This window comes from Chanodichthys erythropterus, chromosome 12 (assembly GCF_024489055.1).
Source record: "Chanodichthys erythropterus isolate Z2021 chromosome 12, ASM2448905v1, whole genome shotgun sequence".
In the NCBI taxonomy this organism is placed as follows: domain Eukaryota; kingdom Metazoa; phylum Chordata; class Actinopteri; order Cypriniformes; family Xenocyprididae; genus Chanodichthys; species Chanodichthys erythropterus.
Window position 1 is genome coordinate 17,626,199 of NC_090232.1, and position 20,882 is coordinate 17,647,080.

The following is a 20,882-nucleotide window of genomic DNA, read 5'->3' on the forward strand; positions in this document are numbered from 1 at the left end:
ATGTTAGTTGAAATGTGTTTCATAACATCTAAACTGATTTTTTAAAATAATTTTCTGAGTGTAAAACACACATACTCTAGTTCAGACAGAGGAGAAGGCCTCAAGAATTCAATTTACCCTGGAGTGTCAAATGAACTGCCTGCCACAGTCTGTCGGGTCAAAGTTCACACCAAAAGTCTGCACCCTCCCCCTATCCCACACACACACAGTCGAAGCACAGATGGTTAATGGCTATCTTGTTTAACATGCATACCTACAAGCTTCTCGCTCTTCTCCTGTGCCTTCTTTTCCTGAGGAAGATGATGTAACAGAATAGCTAATGTAGCAGTCTAGACACTGGACAGCTGCTTTAATGCTCATCTCATGCAAACTCATTAAAATGGGGGTTATAGGATCTTTGCTGAAATCCATTCATTAATTAGACAAACTACAAACTTTATAAATTAATTTCAATAGATCTTATTAACGTTATAGGATCTTTATTTTATTTCAGGTTAATTTACAAACGTGATATGTTGATTGATTACGCACTTAAGTGTTCAAGTTAAATGCACTATAAAACTAAAAGAAAAAAAATCTTTCTTAGTGCTCTATATTTATTCTCAGAACTGAATTATTATTATTATTTCGGACGGTTTCTGTTTTAAGCGGTACATTTGCTCCAGTTTAAATTGTGTAAGGTTCTCGCTCCCATTCTCCAAACTTTCCGTCACGCTCTCTCTTCTCTCCGGGAATGTGTTTCCTGTGGCCCGCTGGCTGATTGGTCCGATGCCTTCCGGGGAGACGCGGATTGGAAGACTGCGCTCGACATCTGGAAGGGAGGAGAGTAGTGATGGGAAGTCCGACTCGTTTCTGCGAATCGGTTCTTTTAAATGGTGTTTTTCAATGAGCTGGTTAACAACGATTCATTGGTTCATTTACGCCATTGCCTAGTATGCCTACCTGACATCCAAACATGGCTTATATTATGTGCTGTAAATAAGCAACAAAGCCATAAATATATTGCTTACAGTAATCTAAAAACTTGCAAAGTGACAGTATTTCATCCAACTGCTCATTTTGCCGTGTCTTTGAAAAACCCACTTACAGTATTTTGGATTTGTGTTTATCGCAATGTGCTTTGACTTGCTTGTAAATGTAGTATTATTTGTTGCAACAGAAGTTATATTGCATTTTATTATTTTTGAACAAGGATGTTTGTTCATGTGCCCCAGTTAAATTGTTAAACTGTTATTTTTTTTAAATTAAGTAATTTTGAATCTACAGTTGTAAGAAAAAGTTTGTGAACAACTTGCAGAATCTGTGAAAATGTGAATAATTTTAACTAAATAAGAGAGATCATACAAAATGCATGTTTTTGTTTGTTTGTTTGTTTGTTTAGTACTGTCCTGAGTAAGATATTTTACACAAAAGATGTTTACAAAAAAAAAGCTGAATTTATTAAAATAACCCCATTCATAAGTATGTGAACCATTGATTCCTAATACTGTGTGTGGTTACCTGGATGATCTAGGACTGTTTTTTTGTTTTGTGATGGTTGTTCATGAGTCTTTGTTTGTCTTGTTTGTGAGCAGTTAAACTGAGCTCTGTTCTTCAGAAAAAATCTCCAGGTCCTGCAGATTCTTCAGTTTTCCAGCATTTTTTTTGCATATTTGAACCCTTTCCAGCAGTGACTGTATGATTTTGAGATCCATTTTTATCACACTGAGGACAACGGAGGGACTCAAACACAACTATTAAAAAAGGTTCAAACATTCACTGATGCTCCAGAAGGAAACACGATGCATTAAGAGCTGGTGGGTGAAGACTTTTGAATTTGAATATCAAGGTAAATTGTACTTATTTTTTATTCCTGGAAATATGCAAGTATCTTCTGTTGGTTCCAAAGGGCAGTACTAAATGAAAAACAATGATATTTAAACAAAATACGAAAAATTGTGGCATCTTCATCCTGTTCAAAAGTTTTCACCCCCCAACTCTTGGTGCATCGTGTTTCATTCTGGAGCATCAGTGAATGTTTGAACCTTTTTTAATAGCTGTGTTTGAGTCCCTCAGTTGTCCTTTTGAGGATCTCAAAATCATTCAGTCACTACTGGAAAATCCTTAAAAACTGAAGAATCTGCAGGACCTGGAGGATTTTTCTGAAGAACAGAGCTCAGTTTAACTGCTCAGAAAAAACATTCATGAACAACCATCACAAAACAGTCGTGGATCATCCAGATAACCACACACAGTATTAAGAATCAATGGTTCACATACTGTTGAAAGGGGCCATTTGAATAAATTCAGCTTTTTTTTTCTTTTCTTGTGGACTATATGTAAACATCTTTTTGTATGAACTCTTTTTGTATGTATCATTTTGTATGATCTCTCTTATTTTGTTAAAATTTTGCACATTTTCACAGATTCTGCAAGTGGTTCACATACTTTTTCTTACAACTGTACTTAAAATCTACATTTTAAAAAACAGTAATATTAATGTTCATAACTCGTATAAAAATGTTTTAATAAAATGTTCACTGAATGAGAACGTTCTAATTTTTTAATGAATCATTTATTGACTCGAGATTCGCAAGGACCGATGTTTAGTGAACGAATCGTTCAGAATGGTTTTGGGAACCGGTTCACTGAAAAGGTCCGACTCAAACGAACGAGTCGTTCGTGAATTGGGCATCGCTAGAGGAGAGGAGGAGAATAGACGAGAGGTAAACCAGAAAAAAAGGAGGAGAACGGGAGAGGGTGCTGACATCTGAGGTGAGTGATGTACTATGCCTAAATATTTAACCTGGACGTAAGAGAAGCTGGATTATGATTTGAGAACATTTAATTCTTTCCGTTTGCCACTTTTGTTGGTTAGAAGTTTGAAAGGCTGGAAATATGTGTGGACGTGCTTCGCCCTAACAACGATAGCAGAAGGCGGATAGACGCCTTGGCAATGGGCTTCTGACTAACTGTTTCGAATATGTTCGTTGCTACAGTAACAATCAAGTTATCGCTTAATATATTGTAACGATATTGACGCGTCTTTGATGTTGTTATATCCTGTTCGTTTTAGTTGCGATGGAATGGTGTGAACGGGGGTCGTGCGTGTGGTCACAGCCCTCCTGAATTTCGCTCGACTTAACGGGTCACTTTGAGGTTCGCCTTTGATCCTTCACTTTTACAAGAAACGTCACTTCAACATTAGGCTGTATATTGTTAAATAAGTGCCATTTGGTGCGTTTATTTCGCCACGGTTATTTTTACGCGCCTCGCCTCTCCCCTCTCAGGTCCATGGCAGGCTCCAGCCCCCTGTTCAAGGCCAGGCCAATGGGAATGTCAAAGCAGCGGGAATTCATAGCGTATTATACGAGGCTGAGGCAAACGCGCTTGTTTGTTTAAGTTAAAGCACCAACATGTGTGTTTGAAAGAATCATTAGTGTGAACGCATGCACAGGAGCGCGCCCGTAGGCCTGTGTGCGTATTCGCTGCTGTAGGTGCGCGTCGCAGTGGCGACTCTAGTCCTGTTTCATGACGCCCGTTCTGCGGCAGGCACAGGCAGCTCCAAGAGCAGACATGTTCTCTGAAGACCATTTCACATTCTCCGTTCTTTTTATAGAAGTACAATAGCCAATTATACTGTACAGCAGTCACAAAATCTTCCACAGTAAGGCCTTTTAGTCGAGTCGTCGTATAATTGGGTTGAAATGTAGAGAGCCAGTGTAACATTGAACGCAGCTCTGGGAATTGTTGTTACTTCAAAGCTTGTTGGTACATTTCTGGAAAGCAATGTTTTTGCCAGATGCAATGGTAGTGGTGGCTGTCTTCAGTATTCTGCCTGTTTGTTTGTGATATTACAAGAGGTCATTTCCACTCTGGGCCTTCTACAGTTATCCAGACGAGATGTGGGGTGTGATTGCTTCATGAGTTGCTGCACTGTTTATAAGCTCATGAGTTTATAAATATTACTAACAATCTGATAAAGAAATATATATTTCTATGTGCCTGTGTGTGTAATTTAAAGGGATATTACAATTATTTGCTCATCCTCATGTCGTTCCAAACCCGCATCTTTCCTTCATCTTTGAAAAACAAAAGAAAATATTTGTAATTTTCTTTCCTCATTTTTTGTCCATTGAATATCTACATCATAAACATTCAGTTATATGATAATAATATGAGTGAAAATGTCATTCAAATTCCAATTTTGTGAACGTTTAAGGGTTGTTTAAACTCATTCTTCATAGTCATATTCTTTGACTTTAGTACCATGACAACATTAAAGCCAGTTGTTTAAATTTTTGGAAACAGAATGTTGTCTTTTTTCTTTTCTTTTCACAATAATCTAAACATAAAAATATATAGCTAGCCGCCATTGAATTTTAGCAAGGTGGTCCCTTGCAAGGGGATCGTCATATTTCAGGCTTTGTTGCATCAAGAAGTAATGTGGAAAAATTCCTGATGTAGCCTATAAGATAAACTCAGTTATTTGGTTACTGGTTGATTAAAACTTAGAATGATTTCACATGATCAGTGTCACAAATTTTACTTTTCATATTAATTATTGGCATATTAATCTATGTTTATTTCCTATAAAATAATATACAAACTACATTAGATCTGAGTAGCAGATGCTGAGTGCTGTTATTGGGACAGGCATGTTGATCCATTGTTTCTGTAAAAACTCTGAGCACACATTCAGTATGCATAATGCAGGAAATTTCAGTGTAAACCTGTCTTTTTCAGTGGCCTTGTCTTTTTAAACCTCTTTCTCTTCTTCTTGATCTCTTAAACTTGACTTTTATCCCTTCACTCCTTGTCTGTTTGTTGTGCAACAGCAGCTCAGTTCAGACAGCTATAGTGAAAATAGTATCCTAAGGATTCAGATTTCCATGTGCTCTTGCAGGGATAAGGTCGCTGCTTCAGGAATGAGAGTCTTCTGGAATGTTTTGCTGAGGGCTGTTGTGGTCATAAAGTCTTATTTCCAGAGCCTGTGCTCCTCAAGAATTGTTGTATGATGCAATATTTGTTATAGCACTTACTATGAGTTATATTTTGGTTAACCGCTGGCACAGTGCTATGTCTGCCATCCTATGCAGTAACATGATTTTGTTTGGGTGTAAATGTGCTTGTTATCACATGATATTTAGACTGGTGGTAGTCAGACATTATTGTAGGTATATGGTAGGTATATTTTGGGGACTACCTCATTGGGCGTTCATTTTATGGTATATGATGTTGCCTAAAATTGTCATATACAGCTAAGACAGAAGAACCACCAAGGTTTGTCTTGGTTGTATGGCCCGTTTTACAATTTGGATGTAGACCTTAACATTTTATCATCTCTTGGTGCACAATTCCAATTCACTCAAGAAACTCTGCATGAATTAAAAAATTCTAATGCAAGTGAAATATATTTAGTGATAGATAAATGCTACAAGTCTCACTGTGCTGAGTAGACTATAGCAGTGCTGACTATTACCAAATCATGGTATTTTACAGATCACAAAAAGATTACTCTGTTCCAGCTCTATTCTCAAAGCTTTTTCAACTCCCATTGAAAGTGTATTACTGTAAAAATTAATTCTGACCATTTTTCAAACTGAGGGGCAAATGTTTTTCTGTTGGCACAGATGCTGTAGATAGAGCTTAACTTGTGTTAAACCCGGAACATTCCTTTATGATGCAGCAGCTGCTTTCATTTTCATACTGTTCTGTCTGCAAATAATTTCTGTTTATCTAATGAGCTGCAATATTAAAATGCATCCATCTTTTAATTTTTTGATTGCAAGACTCAACAATAAGCATTTTTCCCAGATTTTATTTACCCTTACAATATTTTCACTTGCCCCACCACAAGTTTTTAATAGAAACATGTTCAGTGGTCATGAACTGCATTGTTTTATTGTTTTATAATGTTTCCTGGGGTGCACTTATAATGTTAGTATGCTTTTTACATCAAAACTTGCCATAATTTAGAAATAAAAAGCATTTTTCCCTAACTGATTTGAGCCCTCTGGTTAGAATGCTCTGTTTTAAAGGTGCCCTAGAATTAAAAATTGAATTTACCTTGGCATAGTTGAATAACAAGAGTTCAGTACATGGAAATGACATACAGTGAGTCTCAAACTCCATTGTTTCCTCCTTCTTATATAAATCTGTTAAATGTGGTAAAAGTTACCATCATTTCTTACTGTATTCACAGTAGGGCTGCACGATTATCACAAAAATCATAATTGTCGATTATTCCCTTGAAATTGTAATTGCGATTATTAATTACGATTATCACAATTTACATTGAATGATGTTTTGAATAGCTTTATACCATTGTTTGAAGCAATAATATTTTTTTACTTGGTCTGCTTGATTTCAAAAGGTAAATTAAATTTAAAAAAACAAAACAATTTAACAGTAATAAAATAAGAAAAAATTAGCAAATTACTAACAATAGCACAAATAAATACAATAGAATAAAGATAGAAATTAAATGGACTGCTTTCTTTTTTTCAGGTAGGTCTAACAGTAGTGATCAGGTAAGAAACTGAATAAAGAAACAAAGTAGGCTAATCAAATGTAAAATAACATTGGATAATCTTCATTGTAAAAACTGAATACAGATTAATCAATTAAAGTGACAGAAGTTAATCAGTCATGAGCAGTAAGTGATTTTTTTTTATTCTTTTGTTGTTTGATTAGCATTAAAGGTGCTAAAGAGGATGTTTTGTTTTATACATTTTTGCAGTATTACTTGAAACCGTCTTTACTAACTGATAAAAGACTATTTATTAGGTGCACTGAAAGGAATAATATTAACATACATCATCTGTGCATGAGGTAGGGCCTTAAAAACATCAGCCAATCGTAATGTTAGCTTTTGCCACGGAGCACAGCCTCAAACTCATTCAGAATGTAAACATCCAAATAAATACCATACTTACGCGATTAGACATGCTGCATGACGAACGCTTTTAAAGATCCATTTTGAGGGTTATATTAGCTGTGTGAACTTTGTTTATGCTGTTTAAGGCAGTCGCAAGCTCGGGGATGGGGAGTACGAGAATTTAAAGGGCTATTTAATAACAGATTTAATGATGCCCCAAAATAGGCAGTTGAAAAAATGAATAAAAAAAATCTATGGGGTATTTTGAGCTGAAACCTCACAGACACATTTAGGGGACACCTTAGACTTCTATTACATCTTTTGAAAACACCTTTAAGGGGCGTATCAGTTGTGAGACTTCAGTGTAAACGCCCACTGCTGTGATTGGCTAACATCTTTCCATTTGAAATAGCCAAGTATTACTCTCTCTTTTAACGTGTTTTTACTATTACAGCTCTCAAGGTTAACTAATCATAACAAGTGCTATGGCATTATATTTAGATCGTGGCATGAAAGGTTGCAGTGATGAACATTGTAACTGATCACAGGCATGTTGTTGAAGGCATGAATGCAGTGATCTTGTCATTGCAACTCAATTTCTGTACACTAAAAAATGCTTTCATCATCACTAACAGTGCAAACACACACCAGACATTTACATATACATATCGTAAAAGATTGCAAAGCCTGCGCCAAAATGCAATTGATTTATTCACAGTGAAATAGCAAATAAATTAACCTCAACTGAGACATTCACATTGTTGAAAATAAATAACCATATTCCTAGCATTAGGATCCTTTTAAATGTAATGTTATTCTTGTCCTGTATCACTCTCCTCTCCATTATAAACAAACTTTAAATTTGTTTGTAATTATTTAATTTGTTTGTTGTTTTTAACCCCATATAACTTATACTTTCAAGACTTTCTTACAATTCTGTTTTGACTGTCATATTTGTGAGCCAGCTACCTACCTATGTTTAAATCCTTGGAATCTCAAAAACATTCAGTTTATTACAGAAAATGTTTATGGCCTAAATGTCTAAGGCTTCTGTTGTCATCTGCTTCTAGTTATTATTGCAAACTGGTACTTATCATATTATTTTAATTTATTATCATAATCATAACACACTGATTTGAAGCACAAATAGTTTTACAGTTTAGGCTTCCTGCAGTAATACACAGTGTTCGGCTGCAGTAGGCTTTTGCTAAGTTTCACCCGTTTTTACTTGAAACGGGCCTCGCAACAGAAGGGGCCAACGATCCGCTTGAAAAACTACTGAAAACCCCTGTAAAATGTCCCTGTATGAGTTCTTGTTTTTATTTATAACAGGATGTAGAGTGCTGTCTTCCTGAATATCAGCACAATTGCAAATGTGATAGCCTATTGATTTTATACAACAGTTCATTAGACTGTTAAAGTTAATGTTAAAGTTAATGTTAGGTGACTGTCATTTTAGACTTAGATCCATGTCTGTTTTTCCTCTTTCGCAACAAATCCACAGTAGAGCCATCGCATATCTCAGAGCAACTGAATGAGTCTGTGTTTTGAAGGAATGAAGAAGGAATTGAATGACTCACTTGTTAAGAGAATGATTTGCTGCCACCTAATGGCAGGTTTAGTTTCATTACAGTTTTTCCATCCATAGATAAATATATTTATCTTGTGCTTGCAACTGATAAAATCAGACCTGCGGTGCACCATGCTGCAAGAAAGACTGTCCGCACTTGTTTGTGCACCCCCCCCCCCAACTCTCATTTTGCATTTATATAGAAATAAAAACCATTTAGTTCAGTTGGACGGACGCTTCAATTATGAAATGAAAGCGTTTGCTCTGCTCCAGCATGAGCTACAGAGTCGCAGCACATTGCAGCAGGAGTGAGATATTTATTAAGTGACGAGAGTAAGGAGAGATGACTGACAAGACGATGGCGGAGGATTTTGTGTGCAACAGAACCTGAGCGTCATTGGCAAATGTCTTATCTTGTAACATGTGCGGTCAGTACCACCACTCCCTATACCACAGCATGATCACAAACTCAAAAGCGATTGTGAAAAGCCCTCCCCCTCCCCCTCCAGTGTTATCAATAATAACAGTGTTGTTGCAAGTTTATTTACCGGCATGAAAATTTCCTCACCATGACATCCCTTCTGCACTTTGTTATTCTTTAAGTTAGTAATCAGTAGTGGCAATTAAATTGGAATTCTTGCACATTCACAGAAAATAGCTTATTTCTGCATTTAAAAATAAGGTGAATAAGGCCTAAAAACACAAGATCACAGGCCTGATAGGACAGTTCCATTAACTGGCCATCCTTATTGTTGAGTTTTGGAATGTACAAGAATTAACACAGAATTTTCTTATTCTGTGTTTGTATGTGTATTGTATATTTCGGCTCCATAAACTTGAATATATTAGATAATTTATAAATGATCTAATATATATTGGCCAGATCTGTGCCTTGCCACAATTCCGTCTCTGAGCTCTTCAGGCAGTTCCTTTGACCTCATGATTCTCATTTGCTCTGACATGCACTGTGAGCTGTAAGGTCTTATGTAGACAGGTGTGTGGCTTTCCTAATCAAGTCCAATCAGTATAATCAAACACAGATGGACTAGTGTTGTCAAAAGTACCGACTTCGGTACCTAGTCGGTACTGAAATTTTAAAAACGTGACGCTTTGAGCGCTGTTGAGTGGATTCGTAAACATCTCTGATTGGCCGTTGTTTTCACGGCTCATTGGATATGTCTGTGATAGGCTTCAATGATCAACGCTGTAAAAACGTTGTAAATAGTCATCAATTAATCTCTTCACTAAGCACATACACAGATACACACGGGAGTATCGCTCGCGCTCCCACTTTCAAAACTCTTTCAAATTCAAACACTTCCGTGTGCTTTCAAATGCTCCCACGTGTTGATCATTGTTGCCAATCACAGGCATATCCGATGAGCGCGTCAACACAATGGCCAATCAGAGATGTTTATAAATCCGCTCAACAGCGCTCAAAGCGTCACGTTTTTAAAATTTCAGTACCGATAGGTACCGAAGTCGGTACTTTTGACAACACTAAGCTGGACTCAATAAAGGTGTAGAACCATCTCAAGGATGAAATGGACAGCACCTGAGTTAAATATATGAGTGTCACAGCAAAGGGTCTGAATACTTAGGACCATGTGATATTTCAGTTTTTCTTTTTTAATAAATCTGCAAAAATGTCAACAATTCTGTGTTTTTCTGTCTATATGGGGTGCTGTGTGTACATTAATGAGGAAAAAAATGAATTTAAATGATTTTAGCAAATGGCTGCAATATAACAAAGAGTGAAAAATTTAAGGGGGTCTGAATACTTTCCATACCCACTGTATCAGATGAGACAATGTCCTACTTCTCACCCTTTTTATATTTTTATTCCACATGCTCTCTTATTCCATTGCTCTCTTTCTTTCTCTGTCTTTCTTTTTTACAAACACACACAGACACACAAATCTTTAGCATCAGACTGGAGTGATATTACTTTGTCAGTCTATTGGTAACCATCTTCATACAGGATCTGGTATCCTTGTTGCAGCCTGTGTGGGTTTTTTTAGGTAAGCGATGTGATGTCACTGCTAATAGCAGTGTCCTCTGGGCATACTCTGTATGTGTGTGTGTGTTGGTTTATATTCCAGCAGGCTGCTGCACTATGTCTCTGTCTCCCTCTTTAAGGGTCTGGACTTGCTGACTGAGGAAAATGTGAGTCAGAGGGGGATAGGGAAAGAGAGAGTGAGAGAAGGGGGCCGAGAGGGAGTTGCTGTGGAGAGACTGCAGCTGATGGCTGAGAGGGGGGTGTATGTAGTACAGGGGTACATCTGCAGTGTTGGGTTATTGCTCTGTTATATTGTTTTACAGGATAGTGCTTTTACTGCAGGCATTGAGCTTCAGGCTACCGAAGTGTTCATTTAGGCTTACATTATTACGGGAATTGAATGAAGGTTGTAAACTTAAATAAGTTTACTGGCTGCTTTGTTTTTGTGAGGCTAAAGTAGCCATAGGCTACTTTGAAACAATGTAATTTTGGTCAAATTAAACATTTAGGAGCCACCAACCAAAGCACTTTTTAACTGACAAATTACATAATAGTTTGATAAAGATGGCTGTCCAGAAGCTGTCTAGTTCTCATTTGAATCTGTCATTGTAGTGATTTTTTTGTGGTTTGTATTAACTGTTGGCCTGTTTAAAAAATTGTTGTGTAGATTATGGTTTTATTTACTTGAGAAAAAAAAAAAAAAAACAGTTTTCCAGTTGAATTTCACCATGCTAAACAATGACCAATAACATTTTTGTGTGAAATTTTGATTTTTATGAATAAAGTTTTATTATTTTTTTAGACAACCATTTATAGGGCCCTATGAAATCTATTTTATTTTTTCCCAAATTCCTTTTTTCCGTTTTAATTTTTCTGGATTCCGTTTTTTTCCGTTTTATTTATTTTTTGACTCCATTTTAATGGTTAAATTAAATTTTAGTAATCAAAAAGCATGTCTAATTAATTTAATGAATCTTGTCCAATTTACCAACAATTTAATAAAAGTTTAACAAAAAAAATTACATATGATAAACGTTTTCTTTCCCATCAAATTTTATTTTTTACCAAATTCTGTTTTCTGGATTCCATTTTAATGGTTTAATTCCATTTTAGTAATCAAAAAGCATGTCCAATTAATTGAATTCTTAAAAATAACAATATTTATTAAAAAATATATATTTTTATGATTTTTTTTTTCAGAAGTTCTGTTGTGTATTTCAATTTTTCTGGCAATCAAATGAACGCATACCATTTAATTTATCTTTTAATCATGAAATTAAACTTTTTTTGTCAAACAATGTGCTGCACAACAGAGCTTTGCTGTTAAAATTAAAACATGGAAGAAACACTGAGATTATTGTTTAAAAATATATTTTAATAATTTATTGTTAAATTAATTTATCTAAATTCTACTGTACAACTGTAATATGTTTCTGTCAAGTTAAATCAAACTTTTATTTTGACGGTTTGCATTTTGAAGCTTTGATTTTCTCTGTGTTTATGATGGTAGTTTTCTCAAACGAAGCAGTTAAATGCTGATGAAATGACTTTCAGAGCAGCTCTGGAGATGAATTTTTGCGTTCATATAGTGAGGCGACAGAGGACGAAAACACAGCGAGCGTCGCATGTGCTTCAGCGTGCGTGCGCCCCGCGTGAGTGTGTGTGAGGTAAATGAAACTGCGCTTCCGCATCATTCATTTCAGAGGCACACAGACACTAGTCTATATCGCGATTTAATTTAAGTGTACTGACCTGCTTTTAATTCATTCATCAAAAATTTGACAAATTCCGTGACATTCCGCGTTATATAGTAAACTCCATTTTTATGAATGGATTCCACGATTCCGTCCGCGATTCCGTGTTCGCAGAAATTATAGGGCCCTACATTTATCGCAACAAATCTCTGTTGCAAATATTTATATTTATCTTTAACAATTCCTGGTTTATTTTAAATAAGACAAATTCGAAACATGGTTTGCAGTTCAGTAAAGGAGCAACACACTCTTATGGCAACTATTTTACATTTTTACCAATTGGAGGTGAATTCATATGAATTTGTATGATATCGTTCGTACATTTATATGATCTGCTTATGCTCCATTGATGGTTTGGTGTAGGGTTGAGGGAAACTTAAAATAGTTCAAGCAATTTCTTATGAGATCGGGATGAAGGGAGTCAGTTGGAAAAAAAAATCATTTGTTTGTGAAACAAAATAACTACCATACAATATTTTATTTGACAAAACCACATATGAATGCGCACAACTGTTTCCCAGAATTAAATTACTGTCGCACATTTTTATTTTTTTTACATATGTGACCATTTGAGACCAAGTAAATGACTGCCTTTGATGTTTCTCTCCAATTACCTGTCAGGTTGTCACATATTTCAGTTGCCCAATTTAGCATCAAATCAAACGTGACGCTCAGGGAAATAAAAGCAGGAGTACCATGTGAACATACACTATTGTAATAAACTATTGACTGAATTATAAAGCAATACATGAAGTAAATTTACCGTTTTAATGTGTGTGATTGTGTATTTGTCCCTTCTCTGCAATCAAAACATTGGCCATATGTGGCTTTGTGCTTTGAGTTTGCTGAATAAAGTTTGGATCGTATCCGAGAGATGCGGCTGCGTGCACCGACTCCCTCTGATTCTCAAATGACTGTGTAAATAAAGCTTACGAATGAAAATCGGCTTTAAAATTGTCTAGTGGGACGTTGGCCTTAGACTAACTTTAGAGAACTGAGGGAGGGAGCAGCCAGACTCCTCATTCATCCTAATCAGTCCTGCGTTCCACAGAAAGGGGGTGTAAAATCATGGCCACTGTCATTTTTAATATGTGTGCATGTGTGTGTGTGTGTGTAACATTATCACACTCCTCTCATCTGACCAACAGTTGCCTTGGGCTTGACTCAGGATTATGAAAGTGCTGTTTCATTCCCGCTGTGTGTGCATGTGTGCGTCCTGATGCCTGTTTTCTATCCCGGCCTAACAATAGGAGGCTTGTATTGTTATTTCTCGCTCCCTGTTCTCTCCATCTCTCTCTCTCCCTTTCTTTCTTCTTGTCTGTTGCTGTTGGAAGCAGACAGCTATGTGGTCTGTTTTCATAAAGAAAGATGATGACTGATGTCTCTGTCATCCACGTGGGTGAAACTATAAGCATCTTCTCTTCACCATTTGCACCAAGTTTGTATGCGTGTTTGAGTTGGGTTGCATTAATTGCTTCACATTAAACCGAAAGACACTGATTTGCCTGATAATTCGATTCACTGGCCCCTTGAAATGAAAGGTCACAATTATTGACAAGCCTGACATCACTTCCTATTTCCTGTGGATGTTTTCACAGAGCCTGAGTACACACTCTCTCACTCACATTCCTCTGTGTGTTTGTTCAGAGTGATTGTGTGTTGGCATGTCTGTCGAGAGCCAGCCAGGCTTATGTTTCTTCATGCTTTTTTGAGAAATGCAAACATATTTATTCTGTTTTTCGGAATGAATTTGTATATTATTCTGTCTGCCTCTCCTTGCTCGACCTTCGTTCTGTGCTGCACTGAAATAAAAACGTGTCAGGCATGTCTGGCTCTGAGATGTGAAACGCACAAATGCAGGCGCTGCACATTAACCTTCTAGAAAGTTCCTCTGCTTAGTCAATCTTCTCCTGTCTGCAAACTCTGTCGACGTCCATCTTGTTTCTTTTCTGTTTTTTGTTTTGACAGAATGATGAGGTGAGATTTGGGTTACATAGGCACATGAAAGTAAATCTGCATTTCCAATATTTCTTAGCTGCATGTGAGTGCGTGTGTATATGTTTTGTCAAGACTGTCAAGAGCAGATGGTAATTTTTATGTTAATTTTCATGCCTCAAAGCAATGCGCTCTCAAACCTGACAGGTCCAAAGGTATGAGTGTATGTGCGTGAGTTTCTCATCGGTCATGTCTGCTGCTGTAAATTTATATTCACTTATCATAAGCCAAAAGCAAGAGGATCACTGAATTATCAAGATGTTTTATTAATGCTAGAGTGTTCTGGGTGGTTGCCAGGGTGACGCTATGCTATCGCTAGTTTGTTCTGAGTAGTGTCTGGTGGTTACTTTAGTCAAAAGATCCTAAATGAACAGGTTAAAACAGAGATTTGTTCAAATTTAATTTTTGTTTGTGGAACATTCAATGTTGATTCAACATTGAATCAATGACCATGCAACTCGCTGCTTTACTACCATAGTGCAATGCTGAACTCTGCAGAAATTAACTAGCTAGTCATGACTGTTTCCCGAAACAGTCTCGAAAAGGCTCCCCAGCATGATACAAATACTTTAGCTAAAATAATATGCTTTTAATAATGTCTACTTGTTCAAAAGAATCACTTTAGCAAAGTTTGTACAATTTTCTGTTTATTTTGATAAATAAAAGAATTCATTGTTGCTCAATAAGTATACTATCATTAAAATATATTCATATAAAAATATGTTTTAAAAATACAGAAACAAAATTATTTTAAAAAGTAAAGATTCTGAAAGCATTGAAGGAGATCCCATAATATTTAATATAGATTTACAGTAATAACAATAAATTATATTTTATTATATGAAATGATTAATATCACATTTTTAAATATGATTGTTTAATTATAAATATGGGTATTATCTCTAAGGTGGATACCCAATTTGATATATGATAGTTACTCTCTGAATCTAACCATGTCATATCAACAAATGGAAAAGTCAGTCCGCTGTTTATTATCATGTTAATTATTGTGCCTTTTGCACCAACAGCAGGTGTGCTTTTTACCCCAAATACCATCCTTTTACATATTCTTCCATTATTGAAAATATGTTGCTTGAATTATCTTGAACAAGATTGAAAATCATTAGGAACCCCTTTTTGTTGTATATATATATATATATATAATATATATATTGTTTTGATCTCAATGATTTATACTGATATGGACTGGGTAATGTGTTAGAAACAAAAAGGATGCCACATCGTTTGATGGAAATGAAATTATCAACCTACAGAGGACTGAATTCAAAGACACCCCAAAAATCAAAGTAAAAACATGATGCAGCAGCCTAGTCCATTTGCTGAAATTTCGTTGCAGCAACTCAAAATGGTACTCAGTAGTTTGTAAGGCCCCCACGTGCTTGTATACATGTCTGACAACGTCAGGTCCAACCTGGTGGCGTCGGATGGACTGAAACATAATGTCCCAGAGGTGTTCTATTGGATTTAGGTCAGGCAAGCGTGGGGGCCATTCAATGGTATCAATTCCTTCATCCTCCAGGAACTGCCTGCCTACTCTCGCCACATGAGACCAGGCATTGTCGTGCACCAGGAGGAACCCGGACCTACTGCACCAGCTTAGGGTCTGACAATGGGTCCAAGGATTTCATCCTGATACCTAATTGCAGCCAGGATGCCATTGTTTAGCCTGTAGAGGTCTGTGCATCCTTCCATGGATACCACCAAACCGGTCATGCTGAACAGTGTTACAGGCAGCATAATGTTCTCCACGGCTTCTCCAGACCCTTTCACGTCTGTCACATGTGCTCAGGGTGAACCTGCTCTCATCTGCAAAGCACAGGGTACCAGTGGCTGAACTGCCAATTCTGGTGTTCAATGGCAAATGCCAATTGAGCTCCACTCTGCTGGGCAGTGAGCACAGTGAAGAGAGCTCAGGCCACCCTCATGAAGTCTGTGTCTGATTGTTTGGTCAGAGTCATTCACACCAGTGGCCTGCTGGAGGTCATTTTGTAGGGCTCTGGCAGTGCTCATCCTGTTCCTCCTTGCACAAAGGAGCAGTCCTGCTGATGGGTTAAGGACCTTCTACGGCCCAGTCCAGCTCTCCTAGAGTAACTGCCTGTTTTCTTGGAATCTCCTCCATGCTCTTGAGACTGTGTTGGGAGACACAGCAAACCTTCTGGCAGTGGCATGTACTGATGTGCCATCTTGGAGGAGTTGGACTGCCTGTGCAAACCTCCAGGTATCGCTTCATGCTACCAGTAGTGACACTGACCCAAATGCAAAACTTGTGGAAAACAGTCAGAAAAGATGAGTAGGGAAAAAAATGTCAGTGGCCTCCACCTGTAAAACCATTCCTGTTTGGGGTCATCTCATTGTCCATCTAGTGCAACTATTGTTAATTTCATTAACACCAAAGCAGCTGAAACTGATTAACAACCCACTCTGCTACTTAACTGACCAGATCAATATCCCAGGAGTTTAACTGACTTCATGCTATTTTCTGATTAAAAAGTTTTCCTTTAATTTTTTTGAGTTGTGTATATATGTATATATATATATATATATATATATATATATATATAAAATGCTGTATTTCCAATTCCAAGTAAACAAATTTTCAATGTTGTTTTCAAATGTTCTTTGGAAATATGGTTTTGGGAAATACTGAATTGCTGAACTATGTTGCTATCAACAGAACTTGCGACCGTAGTTGGCTGACAGTGCTTTTGGGGAAGCATGCCTATGGGTAGTCGAATGTATTGTACAACACTCCTTCTTTGAATAACCTACAGAGTGGTCTGAAAATCTGTTTGCCTGTTAAATTGCAGATTGCTGGTTTTAATGGGTATTAGTGCAAATATATTACTGCACAATCTGTTTCACAGAAATGAAATAGAGAGAGAGGGAGAGATAAACCCTGTATAAGCTGTTTTATGTAATATCCAGACTTTGCTGTGATTTGTTACCACTTAGTTTAAAATTTATGTCCATAGGTCAACACACACGTTTTTGCATTTAGTTAAACTGTTTTTCAGAGGAAATACTGGGAACAATGGACTCACCCTGCTGGCTATAGAACATGCTTATTTCTACACACACACACACACACACACACACACACACACACACACACACACACACACACACACACACACACACACACACACACACACACACACACACACACACACACACACACACACACACACACACACACACACACACACACACACACACACACACACACACACATGTTTGTTTTTGTGAATTGTGGGGACTTTCCATAGACTTCAATGCATTTTACACTGAACAAACTGTACATTCTATCCCCCTACCCTGCCCTTACCCCTAAACCTAACCCTCACAGGAAACTGTGCAAACTTTTACTTTTTCACAAAAACTCATTCTATATGATTTATAAACCCATTTACATTGTGGGGACCGCTGGCTGGTCCCCACGATGTAGGTGAACTCAGGTTTATATTACATCATGGGGACATTTGGTCCCCACAATGTAATATAAACAAAAGCACACACACACACACACACACACACACACACACACACACACACACACACACACACACACACACACACACACACACACACACACACACACACACACACTTTGTTGTGTCTAACTGAAGTTCCTTTCAACCTCCTTGTTGTGTGTGCGTGTGTGTGTGTCAAGTTCTCATGGTTTCTAAGTCATGTTTATTGTGGCCCATCCGCTCTATTCATTGTTCTGGGATCTATGTCACAGGAATCTTGCACCCAAAGGGCATTGGGTGAGAAAAAAAAACTTTAGTACATTTCAAATTTAAATATGTAGTAGTTTCAATCTTTAATACAGGACATTTTACTGTATGTTTTATGTCTAGTGGGAGAAAATTATGTGTGTGTGTGAAAGTTTGGGTTCAGTAGTTTTTTTTTTCTAAAAGAAATGTATATTTTTTATTTGGCTTTTATTTATTTTATATATTTTTTTTATAAGGATGCATTAAATTGATCAAAAGTGAGAGTAAGTACTTTAAAATTCATACAAAATGATTTTCATTATTTGAGACATTCAAATAAATGATTTTATGAACTTTCTATTCATAAAAGAATCCTAAAAAAAATGTATCACAGTTTCCACAAAAATGTTAAGCAGTACAACTGTTTTCAACTTTGATAAAAAAAAATGTTTCTTTATCACCAAATCAGCATATTAAAATGATTTCTGAAGGATCATGTGACACTGAAGACTGGAGTAATGACTGCTTAAAATTCAGCTTTGCCATCAGTACAAAACAGTAATTTTGAACAGTAATATTTTTTTCCCCAATATTACTGTTTTTATTGTTTTTGATCATAAGAGACTTTTTTCAAAAAATCTTTGGAATGATAGTGTATATTAAACCTATAACAATGAAGTGAATGACCTGTCACACCAGACAAACACAAAGCGATGCCATATGGTTTTAGTGAAAACTCCATGTGAGTACTATGAGAAGGAACAAAATGTTACAAAGCTTTACTGTCCTTTGCTAGAGTATATACTTCTGTCTCTGCCTTTGAATATATTACCGAGAGTTAGGTGGCCAAGTCAATACACAGCCCAGCCCACTTCCATTGCCAGAGACTTTATGAGTTCAATCCCCACCCACCCAAATTAATAGTAGAATTTAAAAAACTGGTTATATGAGATTTATTAAACATTGTTGTGAATTCCACTGCTTTAAATATCACAAAAATAAAAATATAATTGTATTTTTAGTGCATGTATATTATGTTAGTAAAAAATGTATAATTTTCTTATGGTGGTAAATGAAAAAAAAAAAAAAGTTTGCCTTGCTTTAAAGGTGCCCTAGAAACAAAAATTGAATTTACCTTGGCATAGTTGAATAACAAGAGTTCAGTACATGGAAATGACATACAGTGAGTCTCAAACACCATTGTTTCCTCCTTCTTGTGTAAATCTCATTTGTTTAAAAGACCTCCGAAGAACAGGTGTTACGTAACAGTCGGGATCATTAACATGTACGCCCCCAATATTTGCATTTGCCAGCTCACACAGTAAAATCCCCAGTGTTAAATCAACTCTGCTCAGAGTACATATGGTCCCTCTCTAAATAGTGTTAAAGTAACACTTAAGCAGAGTTAAAGTTATTAAGATAATTAAGCAATTAATAAGGCAGTGACTGAAGTCAGTTGTAGTTCTTGTATTTCTCTTTTCTTCAGTGATTCTGCTTGTTAACAGCAGGTGTTCATCACTAATGCACAATCATCAATTAATTGCTTAATTATCTCATTAACTTTAACTCTGCTTTAGTGTTATTTTAACACTATTTAGAGAGGGACCATATGTACTCTGAGCAGAGTTGATTTAATTCTGGAGATTTTGCTGTGCAAGTTCAAGGAATTACACAAGGGCATGGCAGTATTAATGTCTGGATCTGTGCACAGCTGATTCATCAGGCTAGGTAAGCAAGCAAGAACAATAGCGAAAAATGGCAGATGGAGCGATAATAACTGAAATGATCCATGATATCATGATATTTTTAGTGATATTTGTAAATTGTCTTTCTAAATGTTTACGTTAGCATGTTGCTAATGTACTGTTAAATGTGGTTAAAGTTACCATCGTTTCTTACTGTATTCACGGAGACAAGAGAGCTGTTGCTATTTTCATTTTTAAACACTTGCAGTCTGTATAATGCATAAACACATCTTCATTCTTTAATAAGCTCTCCAATAGGGCTGACCGATATATCGCATGCGATTGTCACGCGCATTTCGTCAGTAAAGCAGGTTCTCTGATTACTGCTAAATCGCCATCACCTGCTTTCAAATGGAGCGGCATTTAATAGACAGCAGGTGATGGCGATTTAGCGGTAATCAGGCAACCGGCTTTACAGCCGAAATGCGTGTGACAATCGCATGCGATATATCGGTCAGCCCTACTCTCCAACAGTGTGTAATGTTAGCTTTAGCCCCGGAGGACTATCAAACTCATTCAGAATCAAATGTAAACATCCAAATAAATACTATACTCACATGATCCGATGCATGCATGCAGTATGCATTACGAACATCTTGTAAAGATCCATTTGAGGGTTATATTAGCAGTGTGAACTTTGTGGACTGTATTATAGTTGAGAGCTCGGGGGGCAGGGAGTGAGCGATTTAAAGGGGCTGCAGCCTGAATTGGTGCATGGTTAATGATGCCCCATAAAAGGCAGTTAAAAAAATTAATAAAAAAAAAAAAAAATCTTAGTATTTTGAGCTGAAACTTCACAGACACATTCAGGGGACACCTTAAGCCGCGTTTCCACCTAAATTACCCGTAACAATTGTACCAGGAACTTTTCTCCCAGGAACTTTTTGTCCCCCCCAAACCTGTTGCCTTCTGCGTTTCCACGCGGTCTAAATTACCGTGAAGATTAGGCTAATTTGTCCGGTGACGTAGTACTGCGTGCGACTGTTTCTTCCTGTCAGTGACGGACCGTAATCATTCTTGTGCGACAGAAAAAGCAGTATGGAGGAGATTCAAGGAATGCTGCTTCTGCTCATGGTGTATTGGTTTACTAAAGAAATAATGAACCAAACGGCACAAAACAGACAAGCACTGATAGTAAAGCGTATACAGAAAGCTCGTAATTCTCGATATAAAATGAGACAACGTGTCTTATCAGCAATTGCCGACATCGACCTGAGATGGCT

The 20,882-nt window shown here is 36.9% G+C and overlaps 1 protein-coding gene across 7 annotated transcripts in view; it reads left to right on the forward strand.

Moving 5' to 3' along the window:
• Positions 1–2,694: 2,694 nt before the first annotated feature.
• The window catches only part of apbb2b (amyloid beta (A4) precursor protein-binding, family B, member 2b), a 62,259-nt gene continuing 44,071 nt past the window's right edge, over positions 2,695–20,882 (forward strand). For 6 of the 7 annotated variants that reach the window (XM_067405355.1, XM_067405358.1, XM_067405357.1 and 3 more), the window contains exon 1: positions 2,695–2,754. The gene's annotated coding sequence lies outside the window, so the exon portion shown is untranslated. Of the gene's footprint in view, positions 2,755–6,489; positions 6,513–20,882 lie in introns of all 7 variants that reach the window. The other variant, XM_067405356.1, reaches the window with a different exon arrangement.